The sequence below is a fragment of the Orcinus orca genome, chromosome 3, assembly GCF_937001465.1.
Source record: "Orcinus orca chromosome 3, mOrcOrc1.1, whole genome shotgun sequence".
Lineage (NCBI taxonomy): Eukaryota > Metazoa > Chordata > Mammalia > Artiodactyla > Delphinidae > Orcinus > Orcinus orca.
In genome coordinates this window covers 28,053,721-28,071,104 of record NC_064561.1, presented here as the reverse complement: position 1 = coordinate 28,071,104, position 17,384 = coordinate 28,053,721, and the positions used below count along the sequence as shown (strand labels likewise).

Genomic DNA, 17,384 nt, shown 5'->3' with positions numbered 1-17,384 from the left:
ATGTTGTCTAGGACTAATTTTGCCTCAATGCTAAAACAACATCTTTCTGAGTATTCTACTCAATGTACCATGAATTATAAGGTTTTCAATTGTGGCTGTTGGGTAAGGGACCTATTTTGGGGCTCTCTGTGAACCCCAGGTACTATTCTCTCTAGTCCTTTTGGTGGTGTGTTTTTTTTTCTTTGACATAGGATAGTTTCCTCAAATGCATGTGTGGATTGGTAAGTACTCAGTTGAAGATTCAGTCCTCTACACATCTCTGAAGTTCTTTCTCTTTATAGCTCTCTCTTTTCCAGTACTCTTTCCTGCAAACTCAAAACTCTAGCTGCTCTGGCCTTTTGGACTGTCATTTTGTCCCTCAACCTGGGGAGCCTTCTGGGCTGCACCAAGCTTCCACCTCCCTGGGCCAATCCCAGGGATCCCTGCTTTTTGCTTCCTGACTCTAATGTCTTGAAAATTATTGTTCCATATATTTAAATTGTCTGCATTTTTAGTTATTTCAGGCAGGGGGGTAAATATAATCCCCATTACTCCATGTTGGCAGAAGTCATGGATTTTATTTTTTCTGTATTTTTTTTTCTTTTAATCTACCTGTTTCTTTATATTTAAAGTAGTTTTCTCACAGGCAGTATCCTATCTGACAGTCACTGCATTATAATTAATATGTTTAGACTAGATATCAGTAAACCTTTTCTGTAAAGGGCCAGATAATAAATATTTTAGGCCTTACAGGCAGTTTGTATCACAACTGCTCCACTATGTTATTTAGTACAAAGCAGCCATAGACAATATGTAAATGATTTGACATGGTTGTGTTCCAATAAAGCTATACTTAATGGATATTGAAATTTGAATTTCAGAAATTGTCATGTGTCATGAAATACTATTATTAAACTTTTTTTCAACCATTTATGAGTGTAAATGCCATTTCTAGCTCATAGTCCATAAAAAACTAGGTGGCAAGCTGGATTTGGCCTGTGATCTGTAGATCACTGACCCTGGTTTAGACTATTTCTCTTTAATATAATTATCGATATTGCTGTCATCTTGCTGTTTGTTTTCTGTTTGTTCCATCTGTTTTTTTGTCCCTTTTTCCCCCCTTTCCTGCCAGTTTTGGATTGAGTATTTTTAAATTATTCCACTTTATCTTTACTATTGGTGTGTTAGCTATACCTCTTTGTTTTATTTAACAGTTTTTCTGCGGTTTATAAAATGCATTTCTAATTTACCTACCCTGAAATGATATTATAGCACTTCATATATAATATAAGAACTTTACAACAATATACTTACATTTAAACCCTTCTGTTCTTTAACTTCTACATTTATAAACCTCTCAATACATTGTTATTATTTTTTAGTTGTTGTCTTTCAGAGAAATTGAAGAATGAAGGTGAAAGTTTTTATATATACCTACATATGTGCTATTTGACACTTTTTTTCTGTAGTTGTAGATTTCTTTATGGTATCTTCTTTATTTTCCATGTGAAAAACTTTTTTTTTTTTTAACATTTCTTGTAGTTCAGGTCTGATGGAAACTAATTCCCTCAGCTTCTTTTCTTTTGCCTGAAAAATTCTTTGCCTTTACCTTTGAAAGGTATTTTTACTGGGTATAGAATTCTGGTTTGACATTTTCTTTCCTTCTGCTATTTAAAAATGTGTTTCATTGCCTTCTGGCTGTTGTGGTCTCTGACATGAAGTCTGTGAACATTCTGAAACTTCTTCTGGAACTCTGCCCTGAAGGTTCAAGTTACTTCAGATTCTGAACTCTTATATTTGCCTCCTCAACTCAGTGAGACTGTTGTACTATACTTAGAACACCCCCTCCTTCTCTACAGTCCAGAATGCTTGTTTGTTTCCTTCTTATAGGAATCCAAGTCCTATACTGCCTGTTTTCCATTTTCTCAAAACTGTTGCTTATTATATTTAATCTACTTCTCTTGCTGCTTAAGGTAGAAGGGTGAGCCGGGTGCCTGTTACTGCATCATGGCTAGAAGAGCAAGTTCATTCTTTTGGGAGGAAAAAAAAAAAAATTCATTGAACTGGGAACAACATCTCTACTTTAGATACTAGAGATTTAAAAATGTGAACTGTACAGGCTTGATCTCTAGTCTCATGAAACTTACATTTCAGAGGAAGCAGAGAGAAATATTTAATAACTAAGCAAATCCGAAAGGTAATTTAAGATACTAGATAAGTGCTGTGAAGACAGTAATGCAGGATGGTATGATAGAAAGATGGAAAGAAGAGTCTACTTTAGATTGGAAGAACATGAAAGGCCTTGCTGAAGTAGTTAATGTTTGACGTGAGGCTTGATTGATATAAGAATTGTCAGACTATGGTCTGAGGGCCAGTGCCTGTTTTGTAAATAAAGTTTTATTGGAAAACAGCCACACCTATTCCTTTATGTATTGTCTGTGGTTGCTTTTGAGCAACAATGGCAAAGGTAGTAGTTGGCCCATAAGCCTAAAATATTTATTATCTGATCTTTTAAGAAAAAGTTTGCCACACCTGACATAAAAGAACTACCCATTTATTGCTTGAGCTGAGATCACCAATGACAGTAGTATTTATAAAGCTGGTGAATACTTTTTTACCCTTATCTTAATGAACTTTAAATGAACGAGCATTCAACATAAGTGACCACTTTCTCCTTGAAACAATTTTTCCTTTTCCTTAGCTTCTCTGACACCATGCTTTCTTGTTTTAATCTCTCTCATAATTCCTTCTCAGCTTCTTTGTATACTAACTTTCCTAAATCTGACCTTTAAACATTGTTTCTTAGGGCTGGGCTTAGGTCTTCATATCTGTCTTCTCCGTTTTCTCCTTAGTCTCATCTTCTGTGTCTTTAATTACCATTTATTTACTGAAGAGCCCAAATACGTATCTCTAGCTGGGCCTGTCCTCTGAACTTTAGACTTACGCATCCAGCCGTCTACTTGACATCTGTTTATCATCTTAAATTCAGGAGCCTCTAAACAGAATTCATGACATCCCCTGAAAACGCTGCTTTGCTTTTAGATTTCTCTATTCAGTAAATGGCATCTGATGCTTACGTCTATAACCTAGAACTCGCTGTAGCCATTTAAACCTTTCAGTTCTCTGTCCTAAGTATTTGATTTTATATAATTTTATATGTATCAGCATGTTACTAGTCGAGGCCACCTCTCCATGACCTCTGTGGCGATTTTCTAATGGTCTGCCCATATCTGTTCTTGCAACCCCCAAAATTGTTCATCGTATACGATAGCCAAAGTGGTTGTTTTACAATGAAAATTAGTGTTTCCCTTTGTTAGTAGGATAAAGACCAAATCTTTTCCATGGCTTATAGCATCTGCTGAAGAAACTCTCTGTCTCCCTCTCCAATCCTATCCTATACCAGTTTCCTTTTCTTTTTTTGTTTCTTTTCTCTAGGTACTCTGGCATTTTTTCAGTTCCAAAATTCTCCAAATACTTTACCAGGGCCTTTGCATATATTGTTTCTTCTCCCTGGAATGATCTTTCTCTGTTCTTTGCCTTGCTAATTCCTACACTGTTTTCTCTGGTCGGCCTTCCCTCATCCTTCCTTCCTATCTTAGGGCCTTCAGTTATATGAAGTCATATTACTTAGTCTTTGGTCTTCTAAGCACTTATCACACTGTGATTATTCACAACTATAATTAATGTAATTATGTGTCTGTTTTGTTCACCATTGTGTTCTCAGCACCAAGCATATTTTCTGACAGTCAGTAAATATTTGTGAAATGAAATAATAAATGAGTATATCATGTGTTTCAATTATCACAAAACCCCTGAAATTTATAATTTCTCTTTGAGAGGCTGTTAAATTCCTTAGGAAAAATTTAGTAAAGAATAATGACAATAGTTGCCATTTGTTGAGCAACTTTCATGTGCTTCCTATTCACTGTGCTACCCTACAATGTAGAGATAGACTTATCCTAATTTTTATGTGGGGAAACTGAGGCTCACAAGGGTTATTTCACTTGCCAAGAGTCATACAGCTAGTACATGGGAGAGCCATGATTCAGACCCAATTGATCTTTCTCTAGAGGCTCTTATGTTCTTACACTTTGTGTTACAGCCTCCTAACCAGATTATTACTGGGAAAACTGCAATTTGTAACTTTACCACAGGCTTCCAACTAATTTTTCCTTTTTACTCCAAAGGGATTAAAGTTAGTATCTATACATACTAGCTCATATATTCATTATTTGTTAATATTTACATAATGATTGTGAAAATGCATGTACTTCTTGGATTAACAAACATCTGTAAAATACTGAATGCTGAAATTTAGTAATTTGGTTTGGATCTTTGCAGGCATGCTCTAGAATAGTTATGCAAAAATTACACCAAGGCTACAGATGAACTTACTCCATTTGACATTCAATATTTTTCTTAGTTGTCATAGTTTTGATCCTAAGTTGAGAAATTACTCACATATTCGAATTAAATTATGGAATGTTTCACATTTTCTCTACCTTAGAACATGTAGTAAAATTTGGATGGATCTTTAAGAGTCTGTTCCTTAAAGAGTTTATCATATAGGGCAAGGCTCTGCTTTGAGAAACTGCAGCTTAGCTTCATTCTGTTATTACTGCATGGTTTAGAAGTCTTAAAGATTCTGATATTTCTATGATAAATCAGTATCATGAAGAATTCATTTTTGTCTTTTCTTTCAGCATTGGTAAACTCATTTCTGCCATGAAGCATCTTATCTCCTTGTAATGCTCTTCAAGGGAATTACCCTTGATATCTTGGTAGAGCTAAACACTTCCCGTTCTCCTATTTGTGAGCTTTGCAGAGAGTATTATAGCTCTTCTTTGGAATTTTCTATGTTTTAAAAATCCCCTTAATAAAGAACTCATCTACTTGTACATACAATATAAATCTATAAGAGAAAGACAAATGTCACATTATATCACTTATATGTGGAGTCAAAAAAAAAGATACAAATGAACTTGTTTACAAAACAGAAATAGACCCACAGACAAGGAAAACAAACTTATGGTTACCAAAGGGAAAAGGGGGGAGGGATAAATTAAGAGGTTGGGATTAACACATACACACTACTATATATAAAATAGATACCCAACAAGGACTTACTGTATAGCACAGGGAACTATACTCAATATTTTGTAATAACCTATAAAGGAAAAGAATATATATATGTTCATATATATACATGTATTACTGAATCACTGTGCTGTACACCTGGAACTAACATGACATTGTAAATCAACTACACTTCAATAATGTTTTTTAAAAATAAATAAGAGGGCTTCCCTGGTGGCGCAGTGATTGAGAGTCCGCCTGCCGATGCAGGGGACACGGGTTCGTGCCCAGGTCTGGGAGGATCCTGCATGCCGCGAAGCGGCTGGGCCTGTGGGCCATGGCCACTGGGCCTGCGCGTCCAGAGCCTGTGCTCCTCAATGGGAGACACCACAGCAGTGAGAGGCCCGCGTATCGCAAAAAAAATAAAAAATAAAATAAATAAGAAAAACAGCAAAAAAAACCCCCTAGTATCTGAAAAAAAAAGTCTGTAAAGCATTTGAACTAACCCCAGTAAGATCATATTATAATTAATAATAATAATATTTTGGTCATCAAACCTTGTTTCATAATAATTTCTTTCACACTTAAGTTTAAGTGCTAAACTTTGTAGCTTCATATAGTGATTTTCATTACAGAGATCAATTTTATTATTTGCCATTTGAGCTATAGACTACTAGACCTAGTAATTCCTGTTTATTTTGTAGAATGGGAGGTGAGAACTAGAATTGAGGAAGGGATTTTGATTTCATATAAATTTATCAGCTATTAATTAGTTAGCCTATTAGATTTTTATAGTAGCTATTGAACTTTTGCAGCCAGTCTTATTTTGAGTGTATTTTTAAGGTAGCATTTATTAGCTTCTATATCATCTCACCCTGTCATCTCATTCATGTGAAATGGAGTTTTTTGCTTATTGATTTTTTAAAAATAAAAACTAAGTGGTACCCATACATACAGAACATTGAAATTCTAGTCTTGCCCATGAAGAAAAACAGTTAAATTAATATTAGACATATATGGCACTGCAAATAAAGCTAAACAAACTTTTATAAATAAAAAACAGAAATTTACTGTGTTTAGTAGGGCAAAATAGACATCATGAAATCCTGAAGTTTGCTAATTATCTAAAATAAAACTTTGTGTATCTATAAAAAAGACTAACATGATATTTTTGAGTATAGATTCTTAAAAGAACTAAATCATCAGTCTTGGAGAAAAATAGTATTTTTAGAATTCTTTTTTGAAAATATCAGTAAAGATATTTTATACCTATGGAAAACTTGATTGGAACATGTTAGAGACGTATCAAATACTGGTCTTTGAAATGCCAGATAATTTGGACTCCGGAAAGATATATTCTTTTAAATCACCATTAGAGTAGCTATAATATCTGAAAATAATTTCATGATTTGGATTGACACTGCATTGTTGACATCCTCCTTATCTACTCTAAAGCATTTTTAGAAATATTCTAGGACTAACTACTTTGCCCATGAAAACAAACTTTTGATCATTGATCTTCCCCAAATCAAATTCAGCGGGGCCATGAAAATAATCAGTTGTAATTAGCATCTTTATTATTATAATATCTATTCCAAAATGATTTAGACTTTTGATACCTTTGTCTCTCCCACTTTTGCAGAGACTTTCTTTGCCTTGTGTACAGAAAAGAGGTAGCTAAGTGGAGAATATGCATACCTGATTTTTTTTCCTCTCCTAAGAAAGGAGAATTCATCCACTGCCACTGTACCTTTTTTTTCTTTTCTTTTTTGTCTTGCACAGAAGACTGACATCTTCCTGTGAAGGGCTTGTGGCAAACCTATCCAAGTCGGGTTTCTTCCTCCTTGAGAACGATCTGACCCATCATCATCTGAACCAGGGATCACACTCTAAGGGTCCAGGTGAGGGCAAGTCAGTCTGTATGTTAAGCCAATTTCTTTTCTGGCCAGGTAAGTCACACTCAGGCATTATCTCACTCAGCATCAGTCAGCCTTAGTTTTTTAAAGCTTCCTAGACCCCAAAGAGATATACAATTCATCTATCCATTAATTCTACGACCCACCTAAACTATTAATGATTAATCACATCAATTAAAAATTCTCTCTGCTGAATAATGTAATCATTTCAGGATACTTACTCATTTTAAGTTCCAGAAATCTTAAAAGGAGTATGTGTGTATGGTGAGAGAGAAAGACATATTGAAACAGGTATTTCTAGTTGCAGTTTTAGTGCTGATCCTTGTTTCCATTTTTATTGAACTTGTAAGAGTTGAGAGCAACTTAAAGTCAATCTAGCAGATATAATCTTGTACCTTTGTAATTTTAATAGCTTTTAACTGTGTTTGTAGACGTCTTGAATCCAGCGGCGGATTCAGAATATTAGAGCTAACGTTTACATGCATGGTCATCATGAAAGTCTTCGTTGGTTTGCCATGGATTCTTTCACTTAATGTCAGAACGATTAAGGGCAAAGACAAGAATTTCCCTGTTCTGTATCCAATTTCCATAAGCTAGTTATAAGCAGAAATTTATGATTGCTCCTCAGGCAAGTGGTCTTAGCTAATTGAAGTCTGACTTTGCACCTTGATGCTATATTTTAAGCTGGGAGGTGAATTAGGTCTGTGGCTATGAGGCTATTTTCAAGACAACTCAGTTTCAAAAGCTTTTTTTAATTGGGGGGAAAAATCTTCCTTGTATTCTGACATTGATAATCTATCCTTCACAATGCACTTGTAGGGACTTCCCTGGTAGTCCAGTGGTTAAGACTTCGCCTTCCAGTGCAGGGGGCGTGGATTTGATCCCTGCTTGGGGAGCTAAGATCCCACATGCCTCATGGCCAAAAAAACCCCCAAAACATAAAATAGAAGCAATATTGTAACAAATTCATAAAGACTTTAAAAGTGGTCCACATCAAAAAAATCTTAAAAAAAAATACAATTAAAATAAAAATCTGAAAAACAAAATGCACTTGTACATTATATATAATTTGTTTTATAGGTGACCCTTTATATACTATAATGAATTACTTGTCAATCTTATAAAACATTAATTTGTTGCATCTTGATAATGACACTATGCATTTAATTGTGAGGAAAACAGAAGTAGTACTACTCTGATATACCTTGTCTCTGCCGTTTGCCAACACAAAGATAGGAATAAATTGGGCTTTTATTTCCTTCCATTGGCTAACTCTCCAGGTGACTCCTAAGTTATGAACTGAAGTTAATATACTTCAGTGAAGTTAATACACTTCAGTTTGCTACAGTAAAGAATGACTCCTACTTAGTGGGAAAAAGCAGTTGTCTTCCTCTCTGAAATTTTGTCAGCCAAGAAGCTAAATGGTTGTATTACCCTTTAATATTGGCTTTTTGAGATGCATTTTTTGGTGTTTATTACTCAAAAATGTCAGTACTAGTTTTGAGCAAGAGAACTTTTCTTTGGCTGGGAAAGCAACTTTTTCAAGCATTTATTATTCGGAACCACCTGATGTTTTACGACTGGAAGCTAAATAAAGTAGTTGTTTACTTGATTCTGTATCAGTACAATTAAATTAGTATGGGCTTACACACAGAATTTGTTGAATACAGATCCTCTGTTTTGTAATCCCCTTATGTTTAGTGTAACGTGCAGAAGAACTGAAGATATTCACTGGTGTTAAAAAATATTTCCAAGATAATCTGTCTTGAAAAGGAAAGTTATTTATTTAACTCTGCTTCAGATGCTAACAAAAAGTTATTTCCCACTAGACTGTAACTGTTAATATGATTAGGTTCCTATATGTGCACTATGTGAGTACATGAACATATCCTAACCCAATCCTATAAATCTATAAAGTAACTTAAATATTTAGAAATCTGAATTACGTTACTTAACCAGGAATGTCATACACATTAAAATGTTTATTACATATTAGAATCTGCATTGTAATGAAGTCAGTGGCCATGTTTCAAAAGCTTAGGGAGTAACACAGATTTCCCATGCTGCTCTTGGGCTGGGATAATCAACTACATTGTTGAGGAATCGTAATTTTGAAGAAATAGCAAACTATGAATGAAACTTGAGTATTTGACTGCCTTTAGAAGTATGTGTATATCTAAAGAGTATAAGTTTTAAAATAATGCCTTATATTTACCCTTCTCTTACTCTTTTACTTATGTAGCCAGTAGTTTTTTATGTAGATGTATATGTGAATTTTAGATATTTCCATATTTATATCAGTGATATCATTGCAACATCTGTTTTAATAAACAAATGAACTGAGATTTAAAAGACCAGTTTTTAGTCTTTAAAATATCATGATGGTGTCAGCTCTTAATTATCTACACAGAGATTTAAAGAATTAAATGTATAGATTTAGATTACCCATGATAACATTTCCATTCTACACCAGTTAACATATTTCAGACACCTGGTAAGTGTAATAAGGGACATGCTAGCTCATTTCCCTTACTATAAACAAAACAAAATTAGAAAGGCAAATGTGCTATGAAAAATAAGTAATTGATTAATTCTAGAACCACATGATGTGACTTTTAGACTCTTCTGTGCATTGATAGGATTGTTCTGCCCTTTCTAAGAAAAAGGCATGCTACTGACCCCACTATAAGCTTCAAGTTATCTTTTAAGTAAAGTATGTTAAGTTTGGAATAAAACATAGCTTAGACATAGGCATTATAGAGATTACATACTGAAATTGGGGGTTCCTTTCCTTATTCTCCCTTCCCAGTTAAGATTTGATTGCATTACTCAGATAAGTTTTAACAGTAAAATCATGTTTTGTGTTTCTTTGTTTCCATTTTCTGTGTCCTCTGTAGGACCAAAAAACAAAAACAAAACAAACAAAAAACAATGAATGTCATTCTTCTAAGAAACCCTTTTAATGCATCCAGGATGTCAGAAACAGTCCTTTCATGCCTCCTGAAGAGTGGCAGCATGAAATTGTATAGGAATATTCTACCTAGCTTTTCTTTTGGTGATGTCTTGCCATTAACTCATAGAAATATGTATTGTACTATTATCCCTATTGTACCTTCAAGTAATTTATTGGATTGCCTGTTGGCTACTAATGTCTTACATTAATAACCAGAGAATATTTCAGAAAGGTGGTTCCTGCTTCGTAAAATGTATCTGTGGTTGCTAAAATCTTATTTGGCTTGAAACGACTAAATTTAGTAGACTCTAAAATTGTATATTGTTAGAATATGATACTTCAAAAAACTATGATTTACTTTCAGTTCTGAAAATATTCAGAAGGGTTTGTTATCTCTTGCAGACCTTTCTGCAAACTACTAATGGGATGAACACAATATATCACTTTTGTAATAGTGAGCTATTAAAGGCAAGCATAAAGCAGTCTGAAGCCCATAAGTGCTGCCAACAGCTCCTGCTTTAATGAATTCCCTTTTAGATGTCCATTAAATGCTCGTGGCAAATGTACTCATAATGGAAATGGCAAATCTAAATGGGTAGATATGAATAATCCATGGAGTTTAAATTCTGTTTATGATCATCTTCACATTTAGTTTTCAAGACAACGCAGTTTAGTTTTCATTACAGTTTGGAATAAAGAGGACAGGGAGTAATTGATTGCTTCAAGCAGATTAAAACCAATGGTTTTCTTTTCAAAGAACCAGTTCAATGCAGTAATTCCAACTTTAAACATTGATTTAGGGTACTCAACACAAAATGTTTTGTGCTGTGTGAACTTTTATGTAGAAAGACTAGTATTACTTTTATTTCCCTATATATCTATATAGTGAAATATAGAGGTTGTTAGTAGCATGTGCATGACTTAATAGTGATCTATATTAAGTCATTTTGATATTATTGCAGTCATATAATGAATCAGTGAGATTCCCGTCATCACTGTAATATTGTTTGTAACCCATTAGCACAGAGAAATTACAGCCCATCGTACATCATTACTGTGATTGAGGCTTTATTACCATATTCTCAAATTCCTTGCTTGCTCTAAAACTAAATAGACACAAGACAACTATAGGTGGGTATAGACTATGCATTATTGTGCTACAGTAATGAGGGATTATTGTACAATAAATGGGTGAAACTTATGAGGAAAATAAACAGTAGTAATAGAAAACTGGAGACTCTTTTTGCTTTTCTTATTACTTAAAAGGTCATATATATTTGTTACGCTCACGTTATTGTTTATATATTACACGAATCGTAGCCATTAAATATTTTGTAAAGATTTTTTTTCCCAAACGTATCTTTTCGAAGTCTGTAGTCTAACGCACTTCCAGTGCTCAGGGCTGGACTTGGAATCTGCCTTTTGTCACTTGCGAGATTAGACATTTTACTGCTGCTAAGCTTGACGTGGGTGGGTAATACCATTTAAACTTCAGGCTATTTTTCAGTACTCTATATATTTTATTAATAGTGTGAATAGGTCAGTAGTCTTCTGACTCTTCAGTTGAAATAATAAATGTATGAATGCAACAATATTCTAAGCAATGAAGAGAGGTAGAATATGGAACAATTGCCTGGGGCCTGATTGTAAAAGACTTTTGATGTCTCAAAGAGGGAAATGGAAGAAATGTATTGCCTCTATATTAAAGAAAAAAATCCCACGACACTAAAACTTGTTAGTTAAATTGTGCATATGTTCATCCTCTCTCTGTTGAGTCTTGTTTATAACATTGAGACCATTATTTAGAACAGTAAAAAGGCTAGTGTGTTGACTTTTGGGCTAAGATCATTGCTTGGATTGAAAGTTCTGCTCAGTGCAGAGTGGCTTTCTGATCTCAGCTTCATTGTGATTTGGCACCATGACAATTTAAATAACAAATAACAGTATAAAACAAAAACCAGAAGCTGGCATAAATATATTCATGATTATAAAGTACTATACCTATAAATTCTTAGCTAAAGCAATAATAACCACCTGCAAAGTTAGAAATGACAACATATTCTTCCAAGAGAGATAACTCTGTTCTTAGGTTATAATGTTCTCACAAGCCACTTAGGCATTACTCTAATGCCTATCATGATGTAATTACCACCCTCTTTGTAAGTCATAGTTTTTATTTATAACACATATAGTGGTTGTGGTGGTATAAAAACTGAACGCTTGTCAAAGTATGTCTTAACTGCAGCGAGACATACTCTGTGAAACGAGAGTTCAGAATTGGCTGAGGGGACATAGGCCTAAACTATGCCTCACCTAACTCTAGTATATTCTTAAAATGTAAGAAACTGAAAAGCCTCCTAAATAACTGACTTCATTCCCTGCTTGCCAGATTACACAGCCATTTTGAACTATATGAATATTTTTGTGACTTTCTCTTGATTCACGTCATCACTTCTTGGGAGCACTTTCCATGTTAAAAACAAAGCAAAGAAACAATACAAAAGCAAAATGCCAGGAATAAGAGAGAGGAGACATTAGAAAGATGTATTTTAAATCTTTGAAACCATCTATCTGTGACTCATTTTACACTTAACATAATTTCAAGCAGGATTTGAAGTTGTATTAAATTTGTTACCTGCTTCCAAATCTTTTGGGGAACAAGGGAGAACATGAATAAAATAACTTTTGTTGTTTTTAATAGTCTAGTTGGAGAGATACTAATAAATAAAAAATTACAAAAATAATAGTAAACAATAAAAATAAGCATTAAGAGCTAAGAAGAAAAAGTGAGATATGGGTGATAGGGAGTGCTAGGTGGGGTTGTTTTAATATAGGATATTTATAGAAGGGCTTTTTTAAAATTAATTAATTTTTTTGGCTGTGTTGGGTCTTTGTTGCTGTGCGCGGGCTTTCTCTAGTTGTGGAGAGCGGGGGCTACCCTTCGTCTCAGTGCATGGGCTTCTCATTGCAGTGGCTTCTCTTTGTTGCGGAGCACGGGCTCTAGGTGGCACGGGCTCAGTAGTTGTGGCTCGTGGGCTCAGTAGTTGTGGCTCGCGGGCTCTAGAGCACAGGCTCAGTAGTTGTGGTGCTTGGGCTTAGTTGCTCAGCAGCATGTGGGATCTTCCTGGACCAGGGCTCGAGCCCGTGTCCCCTGCATTGGCAGGCAGATTCTTAACCACTGTGCCACCAGGGAGGTCCCCAGAAGGCCTTTCTAATGAAGTGACATTTTAGCAAAAATCTCAATAAAGTGCAGAACTACCATAATGGTATCTGTGATAAAATACCCCAGAACGGTGAATACAAATTTCTAAGACAGAAGCATGTTTGGTGTGTTTGCATAACAGCAAGGCCAGTGTAGCTCAGCAAAGTAAGTAAGGGACAAATAATGAGAAAGTAAAACAATGCCTTAGTAATTTTTAAGATTTATAATAATGAATTTAATACCATTAAAGATTTTTTCTTTGGCTAGGTTTTTGCTCTTAGAGAGGTAGTTCAGACTCAAATGATGCTTTCAATAGCTTTCTTAATATATTGTAAATGGTTTACTTTTTAACTGTTTAAATATACTTTTAACATATTCAGTCTATCACGTATATCTTCTGTGGGGATCTAGATATTTTTGATAAGTTGCGTCAAATTCTCAGAGTGTGAGCCATGGACTACCCTATATATTTAAGAGCTTATAATTGGGGAATATTTGTACTTTTTGTGCTGGTATAGATAGGTTTCCAATTTATTTCTAGCACTCAGTAAAAACAAACATTATTTAATGGCCCTTCCAAAGTAGTCCAGAGCTCCATTAAAGCTTGTGAAGTCTTGCTATTTTATTTATTTGACTTACAGGCAAATTGAAATAGATGAGACGTAGAGTTTGGGGGATCTTTAATCCTGTAAAAGGGGTCCTTGAATTGCAAAAAGTTTTGAGAATCATTTGCCTTCTTCTAAGGCAGAAGGTGAGGAAGAAAAGGAACCAAACATGGGGAAACTGAGGTAAAAAGAAGACACTAAGAGAAGTCTAAGGTTCCAAGAGAGAGAAGAAGCTAAAGATGTATGTAAGTTAAGTTTTGACACAGAGAAGAGGAAGCTGCTAAGAATTTTTCTAGTTGTATCCTGCATTAGTTATGTGTTGCTGTGTAACAGATTACACATGTAATTACTAAAACTTTTATGAATCTAAGGACTTAAAAACCCCTTCTAACTGATGGATTAATGGATGGATAGAAGGATGGCAAGGTATGTAATAATGCAAAATACAGGAACTCTTTAATTATAAAATCTAGAATGTGGATATGTGGCTGTTTATTGTACAGTTCTTTCAACTTTTCTGTATGTTAAAAATTCTCATAATAAAATGTTATCCTTATAATACTACTACTAGCTACTGCTTTTCCAAATGCAAAGTGACATTTTGTAGTGGCAAAGAATTGGTAACTTTTTCTCCCCAGCCTAAACAACATGCACAAGTTATTGTTAGTAGTTAGCATCTTAGCAAGCCTAATAGCATCTAGCTCTTTCTGTCCATATAATATGCTTCCTTTTATAGGGAAGCAATGATTATACCTCTGGCATATGTATATGACAAGAGCCTGAATCACAAAACACATTTAAACAAAATATTTGTTATGTAACAGCAGCTACCAGTTACTTAGTGTCTGCAGTGTTTCAGGCACTGTGCTAGTTACTTCTGTTCTCACTTTAATCCATATAAAAATCCAAAACTGCAGGAAATTACGGATGAGGAAACTATGCTGTAATATTTTTGCTTCTTAGTGGTGGTCCTTGTAAAAGTCTGTTTAGCATTGAAAATCAGTATATATAGTTTTGGATTGTGGTGTATTATCATCATTAATTAGTATAGTCTATGAAAAATGCCTGTCATTTTTGCTTAGACCATTTGCAAAGGCCATTTTGCAGTGATCTTTCATAGGGTCTTATATTTTCTTGAACCTCCCATGACTCATGTGTAGTTGAAAGAGCCATATAATTCGGAATCAGAAAGCTATGTTTTAGGTCCCAGCCACATCTCTTAAAAGCTTTGTGACCATATAGGGAATGTGAGTGAAGAATATATACAAATTCTTTTTAACTATTTTTGCAGTTATTCTGTAAATCTGAGATTATTTGTAGATAAAACCGAAAAAAATAGCTTTGTCACTCCTCTAAGCCTTAGTATACTATTTTTGAAAGTAGGAAGACCTGTACCTAATAATACCAGAGGAACCTAAAGAGAGCCTAAAGTGTGACTGCAGATGCAGATAGCTCACACAATTTTCAGCCCTATTGTAGGTATTCAGTAATTTTCACACATAGTTAAATGCACAACACATGTTCATTGAGAGCGGCAATATGATCTTGTAAGAATATCCTCAATGTTGGAGAGCCAGCTAACTAGATTCGGATATTAATTCTCTCACTGGACGACATTGAGCAATTGACCCAGTCCTGTCATTCCTCAGTTCTTCCTACAATGGTATGAAATAGTGGAAAATATTCAATATCTAAAGGCATTCAAGCTATCCCCTAGAAAGCTACTGTAAAAATTTAGGGTAATGTATTACGTAATATTTACTAAGCAGCGAGCCGTTTCAGTAATTGTTGTCACCCATTTGCTTCATTTATGTACTGTGATTTCTCAGTTTTTTTAATCATCACTGGGCACAAAGCAGCATCTCCCAGAAACAAATAAAGAAGCCAAACTACCACCCCACCTTTCACAATCTAACTTGTGATAAAATATGAGAACATATTTTTATTTGTTGAAGGAAGTCTTATATATCCCAATTGAAATCACTTTTGAAGTACATCATCATATACAGATACTATACTTAAATACATTTGTTGTTTTCAGTATTATTGAAATATTTGTGGTGAAAGAGATGATTAATTAATGCTGGTGAGTTGTTTGGATCAAAGAGTTCTCCCTTAGCTAATATTTTGAGGATGAGCAGGAACATCAAGAATGATTTTAGTACAGTAGCACTCACATTTGAATCATCTTTGGATTAAAAGGTTCTAACTAGAGTCTTTTTTGCATTGCTTTTCTTAATTATAACTATAAATCAAAACCATATAAAATTACAGAGAGCTAAATGTTTTGTAAGAACCATTTAATGACTGTAATAACCAGTCTAGAGGGAGGCATCATCTTTTTGTCAGGGAAACCATAGTCACAAAAAGACCCCTACTCTCAAATTTTTGCTTTGTCTGAAGGGAGTATATATTAAGATGTTTGGAGAAATAGTTACATAAAGTCTTTTCTGCAATATTTTAAAAGAGGATATAGTACTTTGCTTAAACTAATAATAAGACTGTAGTTAATGGACACAAAAGGGGATGAATATGGGATGACTTCAAAAAAGAGATACAATTGATGTTATATATTGACTGGTGACTGCTTTCCTGTACTTAGCATTAAACAGTTTGTACCATGCAAATATCGAACTCTATCAAATAAGTGACTACAGTATTTTCATATAGATGTTCCTATAATTACTTTGTAATAAGTAAATCTTTTTGAGGCAAATACATAAAATGAAGTATTCTTAAAAAACAAAAAACCTAAGTTCACTCTTTTCTTAAAACATTTTATTCTGAAGATTTCAGGAATATACATAGGATAAGATAATGGTTTCAAACTGGTTTATAATTAACTGTTTCTTAAATAAATCTTACACAGAAGCAAATGGTTCTGACAGAAATGAGGATACAGTGATTGCAGGGAGCCAGATGTTCCAGTGGCTCAGTTCTTACTGTCTCTGTGGTGACCCTGACTTGTCTCTCTGGCATCCTAAGCCTCTGAGGAGTGCATTTTGAGAACTGTGGAAAATGTAGGAATTTGTAATTCTTAGGCCATATGCTATTCCTTTGGCTATTGAACAACTCTGCCTTGCTGTCACTGTTAGATTACATAGGCTAGCCACTAGCAGCTATAGTTGTTCAACAGGAATATGTATATTGCATAAACAAGTTATTGTTAGCATGTTTGTCTAATCGGTACTAGTAATTAGGTATGTCATATGGGCTCAGACACTTCTGATTCTCAATTTCTTTATTGTATGTAGTGAGAGAGAATTGGGTTAGGACAATCAGAAGCTCTTTCCAAGCACGTACCATTCTGTCATTCGATAGAGAGTCTAGAACTTCCCTTACATGAGGTAGAGAATAAGTCTTAGCCATAGACCATAACTCTGAGGGATTTAAACTCACATTGACGAGATAAAACTATCTGACATAAAATGAACAGAGACAATCTATTAACAAATTGTAATAAATTGTTTTGGACTTTAAGAGCCAAAATTATAAAGAGACAAATGTATGTAGAAAGGATCTATTTTTAAATTCTTAGATTAAAAGAAAATCCTGTTTGATTGAGATTTCATCTAACTAGATAAACCAGCAAATTATGCACTTAACGTATTTCCTACTAAGAATTAGAAATCAGTGCTGTTGCTCTGTTTTGA

General features: G+C 34.4%; 1 protein-coding gene across 8 annotated transcripts in view; it reads left to right on the top strand.

The window, feature by feature from the left end:
- Positions 1-17,384, top strand: part of RANBP17 (RAN binding protein 17) — a 314,986-nt gene that overhangs the window by 115,185 nt on the left and 182,417 nt on the right. The window contains exon 1 of one of the 8 annotated variants that reach the window (XM_049708091.1): positions 6,884-6,956. The exons of 6 other annotated variants lie outside the window; for them this stretch is intronic. The gene's annotated coding sequence lies outside the window, so the exon portion shown is untranslated. Of the gene's footprint in view, positions 1-6,883; positions 6,957-17,384 lie in introns of those variants that run through there. One more of the 8 variants, XM_049708090.1, reaches the window with a different exon arrangement.